The sequence below is a fragment of the Magallana gigas genome, chromosome 1 (genome assembly GCF_963853765.1).
Source record: "Magallana gigas chromosome 1, xbMagGiga1.1, whole genome shotgun sequence".
NCBI lineage: Eukaryota > Metazoa > Mollusca > Bivalvia > Ostreida > Ostreidae > Magallana > Magallana gigas.
This window is the reverse complement of record NC_088853.1, coordinates 5,631,298-5,648,777: the sequence shown is the minus strand read 5'-3', so window position 1 is coordinate 5,648,777 and position 17,480 is coordinate 5,631,298. Positions and strand designations below refer to the sequence as shown.

Sequence of the window (17,480 nt, the reverse complement as noted above, 5' to 3'; positions counted from 1 at the left end):
TTAAAAGGAAATCTTTCTTCCTTGGCTATATTACCCATATCTGCAGCATCAGATGATTCTTTTACCGAGACATTGACACTTTTCCTTTCTACATCTTTAAGAGACGCCTGTATCTCATCTCTTAATTGTCCGAGTTCCTCCCTAACAGTAGGATCTTGTGCATCAGGTGTAACTTGGTTATTGCTCGTGGTCCTGACATATCCACCATTTTTTTGACGTTCTGCTCTACAGAATGCCTCAATCTCCACTGCACAACGTATTGCTTCATTGAGTGACTTTGGTCGAGATTGCTGAATACGTAGACGCATATCAAACTCTGTCAAAGCATCTATGAACTGATCTTTGGTGATCATCTCTGTAACTTTTCTGGGAGCAGTTGGATATGCCAGATGCGCTAGACGTCGAGTACTTTCCCCAAGTTCTGGTAAAGATTCATTTGGTCTTTGGCGCTTCTCTCTGAGCATTGCCCGGTAGAGTTCAGTTTGATTCGCGGGTTCAAATCTCGATTCCAAAGCTTCGCATAACTCTGCGTAGGTCCTATTCACTCCTGATATCATGTTACCGAGGACGGTCTGGGCCTTTCCTCTTAAAGAAGCTGCTAGGTACAAGCTTTTCTGCTGAAAGTTCCATGAATTTATATCGCTACAGGCCTCAAAATGCGCTTTGTAATCAATCCATGATGCAGTGCCGTCATATGTTGCCGGTTTCATCACTGTTTTACCATAGTCCTGAGACCGTTCATTCGAAATAATTTTAGTCGTAGTAATAGTAGGAAACGATCGGTAAACGGATTCCTGCACTGGATTCCAATTATTTGACCACATAAGCGTAGACGAATCTGATGATGATACCGCACACCGAGTACTTAGGTAAGGGTTTGGTGTCAAATATGTCTCGGTGAACACTGGTTGGCTAATGGTTCCTAAGCGCGGCAGCCTATTTTCAGTATCTGTAACCTTTGGCAGTGTACGATCCTTCTCATCTTCGTACAATGTGTACCCAGGCGTTGGGTATTCAAAGTGACCAGGTGCATACCCCGTGTTCTTCGGTGTTTTGAAATTTATTTCAAAACTGTTGTCAGGGTTGCGATTGCTTTTGTAGCCCATGTCTACTCCGGGGTCCGGTATTGGCGAATGTTTGGCAAACTCTGGAGTTGATCGTAATCTTTCAATTTCTGCTCGGAGCTTTTCCCTTCTGGCATCTATGGCACTGAGGTCGGCTAACAAATTGTCTTCACTTATTCTGGTATTATATTCTAACTGGGTTACAATTTCCTATAAATGCACTTGGTTAACTTTGCACTCGGTAAAATTTGTACTTGGTTAACTTTGCATTCGGTAAACTTTCCACTCGGTAAACTTTGCACTTGGTAAACTTCACCTTGCGGGTTCTTCTGAGAGCTGTGGGTTTCAGACCTATTCTGATTACCAATTTGTTTTAATTTTTTCTCAATCAAGCTTCGTTAATTAATTATCAACGAAAATTCCTCCAAAAATTCCGGAAATCATCTGATTTTTTTTTACTTTACAATCTTGCGCATGCGCATTACATTCACACTAAATCACGGGAGGCTCTTTATTTTATGTTTGCACAATATCATATTTGCATGGATAAACTTTGAAACGATAAAACAAATGCGTGTTAATTTTCATTTTTTCTGTTCACCAAAGAAAATACGGGAGATAACTCTAACACAGCGCATTCAGTATAAAAAATCCCGAGAGTTTCGAATGTCAACATGGTGTGTAAAAAACGTTGTTGAAATATGTTGAATTCTGCGATTATAGAATTAAACTTTTCGAAGAAAGGTACATGTATTTACAGCTTTAAAATGGTTTGTTTTGAACAATTTGACTGTTATTTTCAATGCAACTTTATTATTTTTCTCCAAAATCGTTTAGGAACTATTCTGCAATTTTCTGCTACATTACGGGTAAATATGGGAGGCATTTTAACTGTGTATCAAATAACGGACCGCCTCCTGGCACTGCACCGATGTCGGGCCGACGGACTAAAATGTGTGTTTTGAATTTTTATATAAATAAGAATTTTACAGATGAACAAAGTATATAATTTTAAGATTTGTGTCTTTAGAAAACTATTGACTAAAAGTATTTTATAATTAAACATCTTTAGATTAATTTAGATTAATATTGTATTGAATATATTATAAATATATATTGGTTACTATAAATATGAATGTATTCAAATTAATTTCAGATTTAGAATTTTAGTTGTTTAATTTTTTTTTAATGTACATAACTATATTATGTGTGTCCATCATGAAGCATTTTACTTGTCTACACTTTGAATGAAATGCAGTATCAATGCATAGTAACTTTTCTGCACTCGTGAATGAAAGAACTGTAATGTCATTTTTGACAAAACCATCGGAGTAACTCGATCTGATGCTATCATCATGGCTGCCTGCAGGAACAATGTAAGATTGAAGATGTTCTTTTTCAGATTTATTATATATCGGTGATTATTTTACAATAATGTTCTCAAAACTTTTAAATGAAAATTTGAAAGCAAGTTAAAGGCAATTTTCTTGTACAGACATCTTCCAGAATTTACTGCTGATGTTCAAAATCGGTGACAAAGCTGTCTCCTATATTATTTGTGATGATGAATAGAACCATGCAGTTTATCGGCTCACATCTAAGGTAACTGAATTTAATATTATGATAATATTCAATATTTAGGGTAGGAATTAAAGACACAATTTTTTAACATTTATGTGAGATGATCAGAATATGTCAGGGCAAAATGATATAATTGTCCTCAATGCAGCTTTAATAAATACTTCTGTCGTACGTTTGTATGATAAATCATCGGCATGATATGCTGATAATATTAGATCAGAAGCTGTGCACGGATCTAAAAAAAAAAAAGAAGGTCGGATTGATCCAGACCCCCCCCCCCCCCCCCCCCCCCCCGCCCCTGGCCTTCTCCCCGGAAAATTCAAATTGACTAATTCACAGTAAAAAAGCAGTAATATTACAAAAGAATTATTACAAAAGAATTCTGGTACACATATCAAAACTGTGCCGAGTAAAATAGGCCCCCTTCCAGCAAACAAATTTATTGTTTGATTGAAAACTAGATTTAATAAGACACAATTATGTATTACATTTTTTTAAAATCGTTATATATTAAGTATGGTGGTATATCTCTGCCCCTTGTGTGCAAGTTATTTTTCAATCAAATATGTCGACATGCAAGATAAATATGTTGACATGCAATATAATTATGTTAACATGCAACATAACTCTTTTTTAACTTATTTATGTCAACATGCAACTTTTTAATGTTTACATGCGAGATGAATATGTTGACATGCAACTTAGTTATGTTCACATGCGAGATGAATATGTTGACATGCAACTTATAAGTTGTATGTCAACATAACTAAGTTGCATGTCGACATAGATATGTTGCATGTCAACATATTTATCATGCATGTCAGCATAAATAAGTTGCATGTCGACAAAAATAAGTTGCATGTAGACATAAAGAAGTTGCATGTTAACATAAATAAGTTGCATGTTGACATCAGTAAGTAGCGTATCTAGAATCTTTGATGTCACATGTTGGCGATATTTGATATTTTTAATAGCTCTTATTTGATAGTTTTCTTGCATGTCAACATAGTTATGTTGCATGTTGACATAACTATCTTGCATATCAACATACTTATCTTGCATGTCGACATAATTAATTGAAAAATAACTTGCACATAAGGGGCAGAGATATGCCACCATAATTTAAGATTTTTTCTGCATTATTATTTATATAAGGTAAATGCAATTCCATATATATCAATTTATCTTTCTTTCCATTTTATATGATTATTTTTTTAATTTACAGCAGCATTTTGCGAAAACGGACTTTTGAAGTTATCAACGAGGTCAGAACTAGAGAACTAAACTGGAACTGAACTAAAGATAGTGACCAAACTCATTTATTGTGATTCGTTATTCATCTGATGGGGAAAGGGGATGAATAAAGGAGTAAAGAAAACAAATGAAGAAGATTGATGGGGTGTGGAAGTATATAGATCGATTATAAAAAAAAAAAACATTTGAAAATTTGAATAGTGATTATATTTCTGTGAGAAAACAATAAAGATTAGACTTACTGTTAATCTTTGTGAGATTGTTTTATGAGGATAAAGATTGGGGAATATTGGTTGGATTAAATCGTTGCCCAACATTGGGCCAACATTAAAAGTGTCAATCTACTGACAATGGGCCAACGTCACGCCAGCGTGTTGGTGCAATGTTGTGCCGATGAGCAAAATTACATTGGGCCAATGTTATTTTCCGACATTGGGTCCGCATAAATGATAACATCTGGCCAACGCTAGGCCAATATAAGCTTGCTATCTGGGCACATTGTTCAAAGAAAATGTTTTGGACCCGCGTGAAATAGTTCTACATATCCCAATAATCCTTTGTGGTACATAGCAACATGGTGGAACAGGAAGCGTTTCTAAGGAAAATTCTTACCTCTAAATCGAATACATTTATTTCATTTAACAATAAAAAAATCCTTTAAAACCATTAAAGTTAACAACACATATATATGCTTACGAACAACATTGTACCTATCAACTTTTGCTGACATATGACGTCATTTCCTTCCCCGAATTTATCCGACAACTTACGAGTGCAAAAGAAAGTTAAGTATGACGACACAGTTATCTCGCGCAATACATTTAGAGGTGGATCAAGCATCTGTGCTGGGTGTAACTTGTAGTAAGTACTCAATGTTAACGGCAACTCGTTGGCTGATTAGTTTTGTACTGATTTTTTTTGCTTACTAAATATACATGCGAGTTCCATCCTTTATTTAATGTCATATTGATCTAATCATGTATGCATACGTTAGGTAGGTGACAAAAATGTATTTTAAAAAAAGTTTGATTATTATTAGAACTACGTGCAGCCACGTCATTTTGTAATAAATAAAAAAGGATAAAAAAAAATAAACAGTTAAAATATCTACATGTATTTGTAAGCTGCACATGTTGCCAAACCTTTAAATAATATTTTATATCATACACTAAAAAAATGGGACGGCACATACAATACAGATATAGCGTACACAGATTAAAAAAAACTTTAAAACAGAATTGGTGTGTCAGAGGAAAATAATTAAAACACAGATAACAATAAGGAACAAAATGAGAAATAACAAAGACACGCAATTTTTGTTTACTGAATTTAATATGATCATTATCAAAGAGTAAAGGAATGATTTATCATGATTGTATTTACATTAAAAAAAACTAAACAGCTCTGTATTTAAAGCCAAAGTTTCATGGTTGGGTCAAGTCCATGGGTTGCAGATTAACAATTATGAGAGATGTGTAGTTTTTTCTGCGCTCGCCCGAACGGTCACACCGTAAAACATATTATAAAGATTAATTAAGTAATAATGAAAACTAAGTTGACCGATTTATACATTAAAAACTAAATATTCGAACAGCGTTTTCCATTTATGAAAACCGGTATATTCATCATCTGGGACTGAAACGACGAAATTGTTGGGTGGCGAAACGTGTAAGCATCGCTGTGACGTATGTCAAACAGACGATAGACAGATTTGGGAAGAGGAAATGAAAGTTTATTTCTATTCGTTTAGATAATTGTTCCCCGTGAAACAAAAGGTTTGTCATATCATATATTCTACAATGTAGTCTACTTCTTGAATATACCATGCCAGTGACAATATATGTGAGATAAAACGCGATATATTTAAAAATCAACTAGGCCTATGTAACGTTACATACCGGTATATAAATAAAATGGCTACCCGGAAATCGTGTCATTCATGTATATGTAAAGTTTTCAAGAAAAACTGTTGTAACTTAGTTCGGGTAAGGGAGGAGGGGGTAAGTTGTTTCAATCCCAAAGCTGTATGTACCGGTGTTATATAGTGCCTTTTCCCCCTAGCCATCTTTCCCCCCGGAAAAATGACTATATAGCAGTTTTCCACCCACGGAAAGCTGACTATATAGTGGGCTTTCCCCCATTTTTACTTTTCGGCCATGTTTATTGCGGACCACTCGTGACAATAATTTGCAATAACTGATATGATATTAATTTCTCACAAAAAAGGATAATTATGGCATTTATTAATACATAGAACAAAATACATGGTTTTTTCAACCCCAAATATCAACTAAGGCATGCGCCTTCATAACATGCATGTGTCATCATCGTTTATTTCACCTGTTCTCACCCCTTTTTGTAACACCTTTTAGACGGATTTCGGAATACCTCGAATCTTTTTCATCTAATCGATGCTTATCTACAGTTTTGACTTCGACGTTATGAACACGCGAGAACACATTTGAGTGAAAATACGCTGGTTTGGAAATTTAATTTTCCAATGTATTACCATCAATGTATAAGCTTCTCCCAGGGAACTAACTGACCAATCTTGACTTAATTTTGTAGCGGAAGGGAATAAAAAGTGGAAATGTATTACTCCCTTCGTCCAAAAGGTTATCAATTTTAAATTAATACCGTTAGAATTGTAGATCTTAAAAACAAATATATATTTCTTCTGCTAAATATCAAACGGGAGACAGGATGCAATGATATGATGAGAAACTGAAATGTTTTAGTTTTACTTTGATTGATGGGGTTCTAAATCATGGGTAAGGGGTATCTTAATTTACCATTTCGTTTTTTAAAGTTACGCTTATTCATATCTTAAACACATTTCTACGAATCGCGAGATATTATGATGAAAACATTTTAAAAAACAATGAAATGTCTTCACAACCAGAACAATGTCGGTATCTTTGCTGGTTTTTTGGAAAATGTGAAATGGATCCTGAACTAACTTTATGTTTATATTGTCACTCACTTTTTGCTAATTTTTCCACTTTTAAGTTTGCAACGTGATTTATAAATATACAATTTTGAAAACGATACCATATAAATCAAGATGTACGATTCCATTACCTAAAAATTTATACTATTTGTTTCATATTTTTGCAATAAAGATTTACTTGTGTACCATATTATTTCTTCGAACAATTAGACAAGGGTAATTAAAAATACAAAACAAAAAAAAAACCCTCAAAAAACAACCAACACATATATTGTGATGAGCTGACTTTTTTTTAAATATAAGCTTGTTTTTCTAATCAACTAACAATTAAAAAAGTCTTATATATATGCGCTTAGGTTGGTTATTTAATTTTGATTTTCGGTTTCTCCTTTTATGAATAAACGTTCACTGATTTATTTATCTAATTATCTTTTATATCATTTGTCATCTTATAAATTGATTAAATGTTTTGAAGAATAATTAATTTTACCCGCGTACCTTTTTAAAAAAAAATATTTGTAAACTTAAAAAAAAGCAGCAGAATTAAACGTAATTTTCAATCATTTTGATAAAGAATTATATGAGTGGTTGTGTATTTTTAAATGATGGGTTTACTTTTAAATGACCGTAAAGATATGTTCATGTGGTCATCAATAGTTTTTGAGATATGTGACCCTAAAAATACATATTCTTTATAATTGGATTTCAAACATCGGGCTCGAAAACAACAAAGGCTCCTACCCTGCATGGGGGCTTAAATTTTCGGTGTCATCTACTAGTGGTATACCACTATCATTGTGAAAATATGGTTAATTGGTCATCTCTAGAATTTGAGATTCAGGTCACCACTCATAGAACACTATTCAATCATTATAATGGGGTTTTAAACATCGGGCCCTGAAACATTAAGGGCTCCAACCCTGAAGGCTGAAATTTTCAGAGTCATCTTCAAGTGGTAAACCTTTGCCACTAAAAATATGGTGATATGGTCATCTCTAGTTTATGAGACATTGGACCCTAAAGAATATGCACTAAAAATATTATAATAGGATTTTAAAAATCGGGCTCTGAAACATCGGAAACAAAATTTCTCTAAAACAGAGGTTTAGCCTGGATGAAATTTTCACAAACAGACAAACAGTCTGATAGATTTATCAAGAAATTCTTAAAACATTCTCGTTTAATACAATTTCAGAACACAGAATTAAGAATATAAGTGAATAACTTGTAAAACTTTTTTCATTAAATTACCTAAATTAAGTTCTATGTGTAATTCCATTACACACATGTTCAACTTTCAGCATCGTCTATAAAGATAATAAATCGGCAAAACGAAACTTAACCTGTACAGATGAATGCAGATATACATGTATGCAACATGGGAAGTGTAGAAACATTGATTTTAATCCTTACTGGATTTCCATAAATATTTTTTATAAAATCTGAACCAAAAACGTGCGGGAGAAACCCTACTATCGGGGAAAAGCTACTATATATTAGCTTTTCCCCCCGGGGGGAAAGGCTACTATATAGTAGGTTTTCCGGGGGGAAAAGCTACTATGGGGGAAAAACTGCTGTATGTACCGGTAGATATAATAAGTGATTAATGATTTCAGTGAAAAACTAGAGACGAGCTCGTTGCAAGCAACGATTAGGTTTTCCGTCGTAGCTGCGTCATACTTGTGACGTATTACAAAAAATTGATAGCTGACCATAGTACACAATATTAGATGTGTAAACACTGAGAAACAAAGTATTATATTTCTGTGACCGCGTAGATTTTATGGTGATAGAGAATTCTGGATCTGCATCGGTCGTGTGCAGTACGAACCGGGTGAGGGAATGTTGGCGTAAAGTGTATAAGGTTGTGGCGCGCTGTGGGCCGTAAGCTAAAACGAAGGGTAGGTTTGCCGTATTCCCGAAGGTCCACCAGTATACAGTTCCAGAGAGATAAACAGGCAATTGATGCAGGATTCCACATTATTGGACGAGACTCAACGATGGCAACATTATAACAATTTAACAGACAGACATGTTACAAACAATTCGGATATGGCCAGTAGTGGCCTCCGGACTCAAGACTCTGGGAGAGTCGGACGTGGCCGGGGCTGGCTGCCGTATTCCAGACTGCGCATTGACAATTGTACATAACTATTTATAAGAATCTTAACAATGAGTATAAATTGACAGGTAATGATATAAGTAAGCTGAGTGAAAGGTTCACAGATATAAAATAATTAAATAAACTCAATGAGTCTTTGATGTCCAAGAAATGAAAATCTGATAATTGCACAATGTTGTTTTAAGAGATTAACAGTCCTTGAGACGTGACACTCTGTCTCTTTGAAATCACATATAAAGTCTAAAATTAAAAGTGTCAATCACTAAATAAAAAAGTAACTTTGTAAGAAATAAACTGTGAGAAAAAATTTACGAATTTTACAAGTAAAAAAAAAATTATAATTGAACAGTGCATTTTGCACGATGATACTACATGTTTATAAGCAAATGCAGATTTTAACACGTTGTCTCTAGTTTGATTCGCCGCATTTTATTCACAGAGTGGGACTGTGGTTATGCCCGGTACGAAGGTAAAAAGACCATTGGCAAACGTTTTACACGCATTTTTATCGAACGCAAGCGCCAATGAATATCTTAGTATATATGCGGAGATCCTGGAAATTTTACAAGGGGTTTTGAAGAATAATTTTGTATTTCGAGGAGGGGGAACATGCGCGGATCAGAAAATTTTTCCGGGGAGGGGGTTGAAAAGTCAGACGGTTATTTGAGTTTGCCAAGGGATGTCCGAGGCATATTTGGTAAGTTTATAATGTACACGTCATTGAAAGAAATTTCGCGGGGGGGGGGGGGGGTCTGGAACCCTTCCCTTTCTAGATCCGCGCACGGAGAAGACCGATGCCGGTAATTTTACTATAATTTTAACCATTTTTATTTAATTATTCATGTTCATAATTATCAGAAAACCAATATTACCTTTCAAAGCAGTTAAAACTTAAGATACGAACCATTTAGTCTCGGTGAGTATTGCGTCCGCGTACAAAAATAATGGCAATTTTCAAGAAATTCGGATGGACGATCTGTGTCCTAGGTCGTCCATCCGATTCTTTTTCTGACTAAAAGCTACAGATTTGCAGTTAGAGATTGTCAAACTCTTATTGATCATGTCAATTTGTTTGTCTCAAAGAATCATTTTTTAAATCAATAAAGTTTTACCTTAAAAAAAAAAGAAAGAAATCGGGCACAATTTTCAATGTTAGCATTTTACAATTTTATGGTCTAATAAAATTTCAAGAAACAACTCTTCATTGCTTTATCCGAAATATTACATGAAAAAAAATTTACATCGCATTTTTTAAATTAGAAAAGGATATTCAAAATGAACTTGGATTAACCGCTAACAAACAGGCATAAAGAGAGACTGAGAACCAATTTCTTCTCTCTTTTTTTTTTACATCAAAAGAAATTCAAAAATAAATCAAAATATATTTTTTCTTTGTATGCGTTAATGAAAATGTAGATCAGCAAGGGGTTCTTTGTCGTGCAAGCACCTACTTACATATATAATGTAACAGATTGTTACACGGGTCTACAACGATGACAAATATCGAGAAAAGGCAATATTGTGGGTGAAGGATGAATGTGTAGTTTGTTTTTTAAGTTTATTTTTGATACATGTAATATATTTATCTGGATCGGTTATGTTTGTTAGTTTGTTTTGTTTATTAAAGAGGGGACTAAAGAAATGAGTAATTTCCAAGCACGTAGCATCGTCTTTGAAAGTGGGGGGGGGGCAAACTCATCCAACAAATCTTGCCAAGCAAAAAAAATTTTTTTTTTTTAGAATTTTCCAAAATTTTCAAAATTTCACTCATAATTTCATGATTTTTATACCCTTTTTTTTACATGCTACAAAAATGGGGGAGGGGGGGGGCAACTCCATGATAATTCAATTTTTTATATAAATTTTAAAAAAATAGTTGCTGCGAGAAAAAGTGGGGAGAGGACATCTTTATGTCATATAACATGTGAAACTTATTTCATTCCACCCACAAGCTTGAAATAATGAAATAATTTTAATGAAAACAATATAAATAGACGTCATAAATCCCATATCAAACGACATATTACCACTTGATTCTGCGCGTCTTTTTAATGAATTTATAAACAGCGGCAAATTCTAATGTTAGCTGCAAGTCTGTAGAACTTGTATGAAAAATTGAGGATGGTAGTCAATTTTTCCGGGATACAGACCGAGCGGTACATATATGCATTTAAAGTAACTAAGAATGATTCCAATAAAATACTTTGTTGAGTAATGCAAGCTTTTAAGAAAGCAATACTTATATTTGTTTAAAATATAACATCCAAATACTTCGTCTTACATTCGCTATTTGTAGAACAAGCAGAACCAGTATCAGTCTGACCGGCCTCACCATATACATTGTTGGAATTTAATTGTCCTAGCATTGCATTGCTCTGCATGTACACAATTTCCTTTAAAAATTAAACACTTAAAGTGTTCATCGATATGGCTACACATAACGTGCACACGTGATTCAAAATAAACAACACGGAAAACGGTAAAGAATTCAGTCATTGAGTCTACATTTTATAGAACTTGTATAAAAACACATTGCGGGTCTGAATGTTTGTTGATATGTCAATCTATCAATATACAGTTTGTTAATTATTTTCGATTGCTAAGGCTACAGCGTATTTGATGAACATTGAACAACATTTTTTCCATGCCACTTTTTTCCATAGAAGATAGCGAATGTATACAAGTATAAAGCATTTATAAAATTCATTGAATTACCTCTTTAGAATTGTGTATGGAATAAATAATTTATAAGTTGCTGCTGAAGGTTGTTTGGTATTTTCGTTTGTAGATGTTTTGCAAGTAAAAAACCTGAAACGCGGGGCAAGTCATAATTAATATCCCTAATAACCGTAACTTAAAACTAGCGGCTTTGGATTCAAATATTATCGTATAAGAATATTAAGTTCACTTTTTAAAATCATCTCCACGATGATAATTATATTATATCCATCGCAAATCAGTATATTTTTTTTTTGCTTTAAAAGAATTGTTCTATCGGGAGCAATCCCGCGTTCGTTTAAATTGCCAGCGTACATTTGTCATGTCAGTAATACACATTGTGCTTTATAAGACGGCCGTGTATACGTATTGTAGAAAAGTTGAGTTTAATTACCATGCATTGGAACCATTTTATTAACACATCTCCCAGTACTGAAACAAATCAAAATGTCTCTGTTACAGTAACACAGTGGGGCGTTAAACGTGTACGTCCAGTTCTACATGCACATGCACTATCGTCTAGGCGACGGCCTGAATACAGCTAGCGACTCTCCTATCGATCGGTTACCTGAGTCTCGTAATGCATCTAAATATAGACAGGGGCACAGTTATGAAACAAACAACAAGAATAAGGTCAAAGAGGTTCATCTATATGAAATGAAATTGTACATATGAATAAAAACATCTGGGAATTTTATGTGGAATTATTTTTGCGCACTACATGTATCCGTTAGTGCATTACAAGAAGCCCTTTCATAACCTCATAAACGTGCGCACCCCCACGAAAATGGACCAAACTGACAACAATTGTTTCTGCAAATGCTGACTATAAATTACGAAAACATTAAATTGAATACTATAGAAGGATTCAAAATTAATTTCTTTACAACTTTGCTTCAATAATGCATTAGAAATTTTTATTCCTTTTTAAGTTATTGACAAGAAACTTTGGACGCCTCTAACTCCCTAATTATAAGGGCCAGCCCTTTTTTCGGCATACCGAATGAAAGGTCTGAGTAAGACCAAGACCTTTTAAAATACATGTTATAACAAATTTTTATCAGGTAGAAAACTAACACGGAAAATACGCGAATTTTTTTGATTTTTTTTCTTACCTTTATTTCAACATCTATACAACCCCTTTTATTTGCATTTAAATAATATATAAAATATATCTCGCACAAATTCAATGTATTAGCTTCCAAACCAGCCCATCTTTGAGACTCTGCCAGTCATCGTTAAAGCTAAACCCCCTGGACAAAAGAAGTCGTTAAATTTTACTAAAAGGGGAATAACTCAAAACCGGATAGGGATTTTCCTCAACTAAAATATGCAACGACAACATCACGCGGCATGTTATCAGTCCTGAAAATTTCAAAACAATCGGCGAACAAACGAGCGAGATATTAAGGATCAAAGTTGGCGTCTAGAAGAAAAAAAAAAATAATAAGAAATTTGAAATTTTTTCAGAATAATAGTAAGGTTTTCCGCTCCCAGCGGAAAACCTTAAATATAATGTTACCACAATATCGATGACCTACATTTTTTTTCTCTAAGCTTTTATACCACACCCCAGAAAATTCTGCCATATAGTTTTAATTTATATAATACACCTTTGTGCCATACCCTGTCAAAAGGGTTTACTGATATCTCAAAAAGCAAATATCACATCTTTACCTTTATCAAGACTGTATATGATAGTATTATAAATTTCTACTAATTGTAAGTTGTAGAATCTCCAGGTTGAAACCCAGACTGGTATTTGTAAATAATGTTATTTTCAAAGAGATAGTTGTGAATATGTTTAAAGATAATTTTTTTAAGGATCTTGCACAGTATTGAAGTAATACATATAGGTCTGTAATTATTAACTTCTTGCGCACAACCCTTATTTTTGTATACCGGTGTTATATGGGAAATTGTCCACATGCTAGGGAGTTTACCCAAGCATAGGGAAAGATTAAATAGTTTTGTAAGGGGTTTAACAATAGATAAATATATATTTTTTATGATAAGGGGTGATATACAATCTGAACCCGAGGGTTTGTTTACATTTAAAATATGAATTTGATCCAATACCTCTTGGTCAGAGATTATAAGATTGTTTATATGGTTTGGTGGCCCAGGTCCATGTAACGGAGGGTCAGGGAGCTGAGGCTCTACAGGCAAGGATGAGATTTCATCAAAATACTTGTTAAATACATTAGCTTTGTCAACTGGATGAAACAGAGTTTGACCAAATGCTTTAAGAGGGGGTAGTGGTTTATGGCTATTATTTAGTTTAGTCAAAGATTTAATAATCCTTCACCATTTGCCAGGGGGTATTGTTTTATCAATCTGTGCTGTAAGTTTGTTGTTGTAATTATCTCTAGAACGCCTAATTTCATCTATCACTCTATTTCTTAGGTATCTATAATTTCCCCAGTGAACAGGATTTTGAGTTTTAACAGCTTTGTGATACATACGATTTCTTTCCTCATTAATTTGCGAATTGTATTATTCATAAATACTTTATCTCTAGGACGAACTGTAATAATTTTTGATGGTATGTGCTTATTAATGCATTCATTGGTTTTATCTAAAAAATATTTGTATATGTCATCAATGTGTTCCCATTGGAAGACATATTCCTCCCAATTAACATGTCTAATGTCTTCATTAATTGCATTGTAATTAACATATTTATAATCCCTCACTGTGCGCTTGTATGCATATTGCTTGAATGATTGAAATTTGATCTTAGTGCGTATTGTCAAATGAGTACTGCAAAATGGTGGAAGAATAAATAACTGGACTAGAGTTGTTAGTAAGGATAAGGTCAATACAGGTACCAGTTCTAACTGTAAAATTTGTGACATCATGAATTAGATTATCAAGACCAAGTCTTTGCACCATTTGTCGAAAATTAGTGCATTGATCACTCAAGACATTGACACCAACAATATTTTTTTTACAATTAACATTAATTTCAGCCCATAGAATTTCTAAACCAGGGGTTGATAAATCAGTTCGTTCAATAAAAGATAAATAACTTGAAATGTTTATTGCAACACCTCCTCCTCGTCTATTTCTGTCTTTCCTAAGAGGAGGGTGAAAACCATCAATTACAATTGAGTCACTATGAATAGAGGTGTCAAGATGTGTTTCACTTATATATATAACATCAAAATTAGACATTTCAGCAGTAACAATGTCCACTTTTGGATATAAACTACATACATTGTTGTGTGCAATACGAATAGAACTAAGTTTAACATTGGGCAAATCTGAGCCAGGCCCAGGGTTTTTTTAAACACCTCCAAGAATTAACAATAATTCAACAATAACGCCGTTGCTTGCGTCGTATTTAGAACATATTAAGAAAAGCTGAACATACCTTGAAATAATTAATGTCCATGGCCTAGAATAAATTAAGTTTTTTTCAATCAAAAGTATCAAAAACAATGATAAACATATTATTCAGCATGGCCATGGACACAAGTAGTAGTCGGATGTATACATAAGACAGAAAATATAGGAACCGGTACCAACAAAGAGCAACAAATTCCGGAATGGAAAAATTGGGAGGAAATAATATGTTTTACGGTGCTACCATTCTGGAGAGCGCAGCAAGAATTACACATACCTTGCATCATCGTCAACTTATAGTTTTATTTAGGTATCAACGAACGTCAAAGAATTTTTGAGAGAGTATTGCTCTACAATAAGTATGCCAAAGGTACTAATTTTAATGGTTATGATACATACAACGCAACCCCCTTCCCAGAGAGAGAGAGAGAGAGAGAGAGAGAGAGAGAGAGAGAGAGAGAGAGAGAGAGAGAGAGAGAGAGAGAGAGAGAGAGAGAGGAGCTTGGTACCTGTTTGTAGGTAAATTTAATGGTCTGACTTAATATGCAATATCTACATAATATTTTAACTGTTTATTTTTTCATTTTATTCCTTTTTATTTAGTTCAAAATGTCCTTTTGTTTATTTCCTCCCGACTTATGCATACACAATTAGCTTAAAAATGGATCGATATGACAGTAAAGTATGGCTCTTGCTAATATAGATACATAAAATCTCTATATTAAAAAAAATTAAAAACAAATCATAAGTAAGTCAATGAGGCAGGTATCGCAGTCTATACTGAAATAGCTAGTACACACATTACAGATGTATGATCCACCTCTAAATTTATCGCGGGAAATATAGCGCGAGTGACTGTGACGTCACCCATGACTTTGTTCGTCTTTGTTTATGTTTCTCGACTCAATACGGAGGTATGGAAGCATGTAACAAATCTTTTGAGTCTCGCTCTGCGCTCGCTATTAAACAAAGAAATATAAACATATATACATGACAAAATAGCGATGATAGAAGCATGTAGGAATGTTTGCGTGCAATGAAAATGACATCATATCGTTTACCTATATAATGTGCACTGGCGTCGGAAGCAAATTACTATACTTTGTCCCGAGTTTTTGCTTCCACCACTTTTTGCTTGATATTTCAATAACAGTAAATACCTTTGTTCTCAAACTGCGTTCATCCACTAATATAAAAAATGTCCAGATTATCGGTTTTGAAACGCCCCCTCTACCGCTTCAGGTTTCAGTACACATCCCAAAATTGAAAGTCTACGGAGTTTTTGCATTGCAACAGCCATTAATAAGCCCGGATGATAACGTTAAAAAATTGCGCGATGTATTCCGAGTGTATTCCGAATGGAAAAGAGATGTAAACATTCCCCATTATAGATCTCCGTAAGGAATCTGTTTTCGTTCGTGTGAATTTTTCTGAGTGGAAAGGGATAATTGTTAAATGAGGATATCTTGGATATATTCCCTTTTAACGATTGCAACTGTATTTCTTTCACAGGTATGTGTAATTTTATCAAAAATCATCAAAAAGCGATGGAAGCAATAACTTGGGACAGACTATAGCAATGAAATGATATTGAATGATCATGTAAAGGGTGAATATATTTACTGGGAATTTACATAGAAGGTAATACTTGATATTTACATTTGCAAATTTTATATGTTTCCTTATATGAACCTTTGAATAGCGAAAACGTTCAATAATTAATGTGTGAACTTGTTCATAACATCACAATGATAATGACCCGTGCTTATCGTATGACAGTTGCATTACTAGCATACACTAGCGTCTTTTAATTTCATACATTTTTATACCATGAAAGATTAGTAGTAAACCTTTTACATTAATTTGTAAACAATGAACAAATTGTGTTCTACCTCTATATGAATAAATCCTGTATACATCAAATAGGGAGGTCCGTGTTAAATCTAAAGCGAACTAGCGTGGTGCGGCGCCATGCCCCATTTTATCAGCGCCATGTCCTTTTTCTAAACGCCATGCCCTTTTAATAATAAATAAAAGAGATGCCCTTTTTATTGAGAGTAAATTTAATTCAACACCACCATTGCCCTAGCCTCTGTTTTGATTGCAAAGTTAAGGTGGCTCTATACACCACTTTTTGATGACGCAATACGCAAAAAAAGTAAATCTAGAAGCATGCAATTCCGGCACTGGCTGATTTAAACTGAGGCGAATTGTATGGGGACCGTTCTATTAAAGAATTGTTAAATGAATAGTCTTAAATTTAATTTGTTAATTGGAAAAATCATTACTTACAAGTAATGTGACACCTTCACGTTGTGTAGTATTTTATGTCGTAAAAAAACAATATAATAAAATCAAGTATAATTTTTTATATAGTTTCTTTCCGATTTTCGATATCTTACAGCGTAGCTCAGTGGGATAGTGGGATCATTACAAAACTGTA

The 17,480-nt window shown here is 34.0% G+C and overlaps 1 long non-coding RNA gene across 1 annotated transcript; it reads left to right on the top strand.

Moving 5' to 3' along the window:
• Positions 1-2,159: 2,159 nt before the first annotated feature.
• LOC136273111 (uncharacterized) lies at positions 2,160-4,097 on the top strand. Its single transcript, XR_010711291.1, has 3 exons — positions 2,160-2,440; positions 2,560-2,666; positions 3,871-4,097. It is a non-coding gene; the product is annotated as an uncharacterized lncRNA (long non-coding RNA).
• The last annotated feature ends 13,383 nt before the right edge of the window (positions 4,098-17,480 follow it).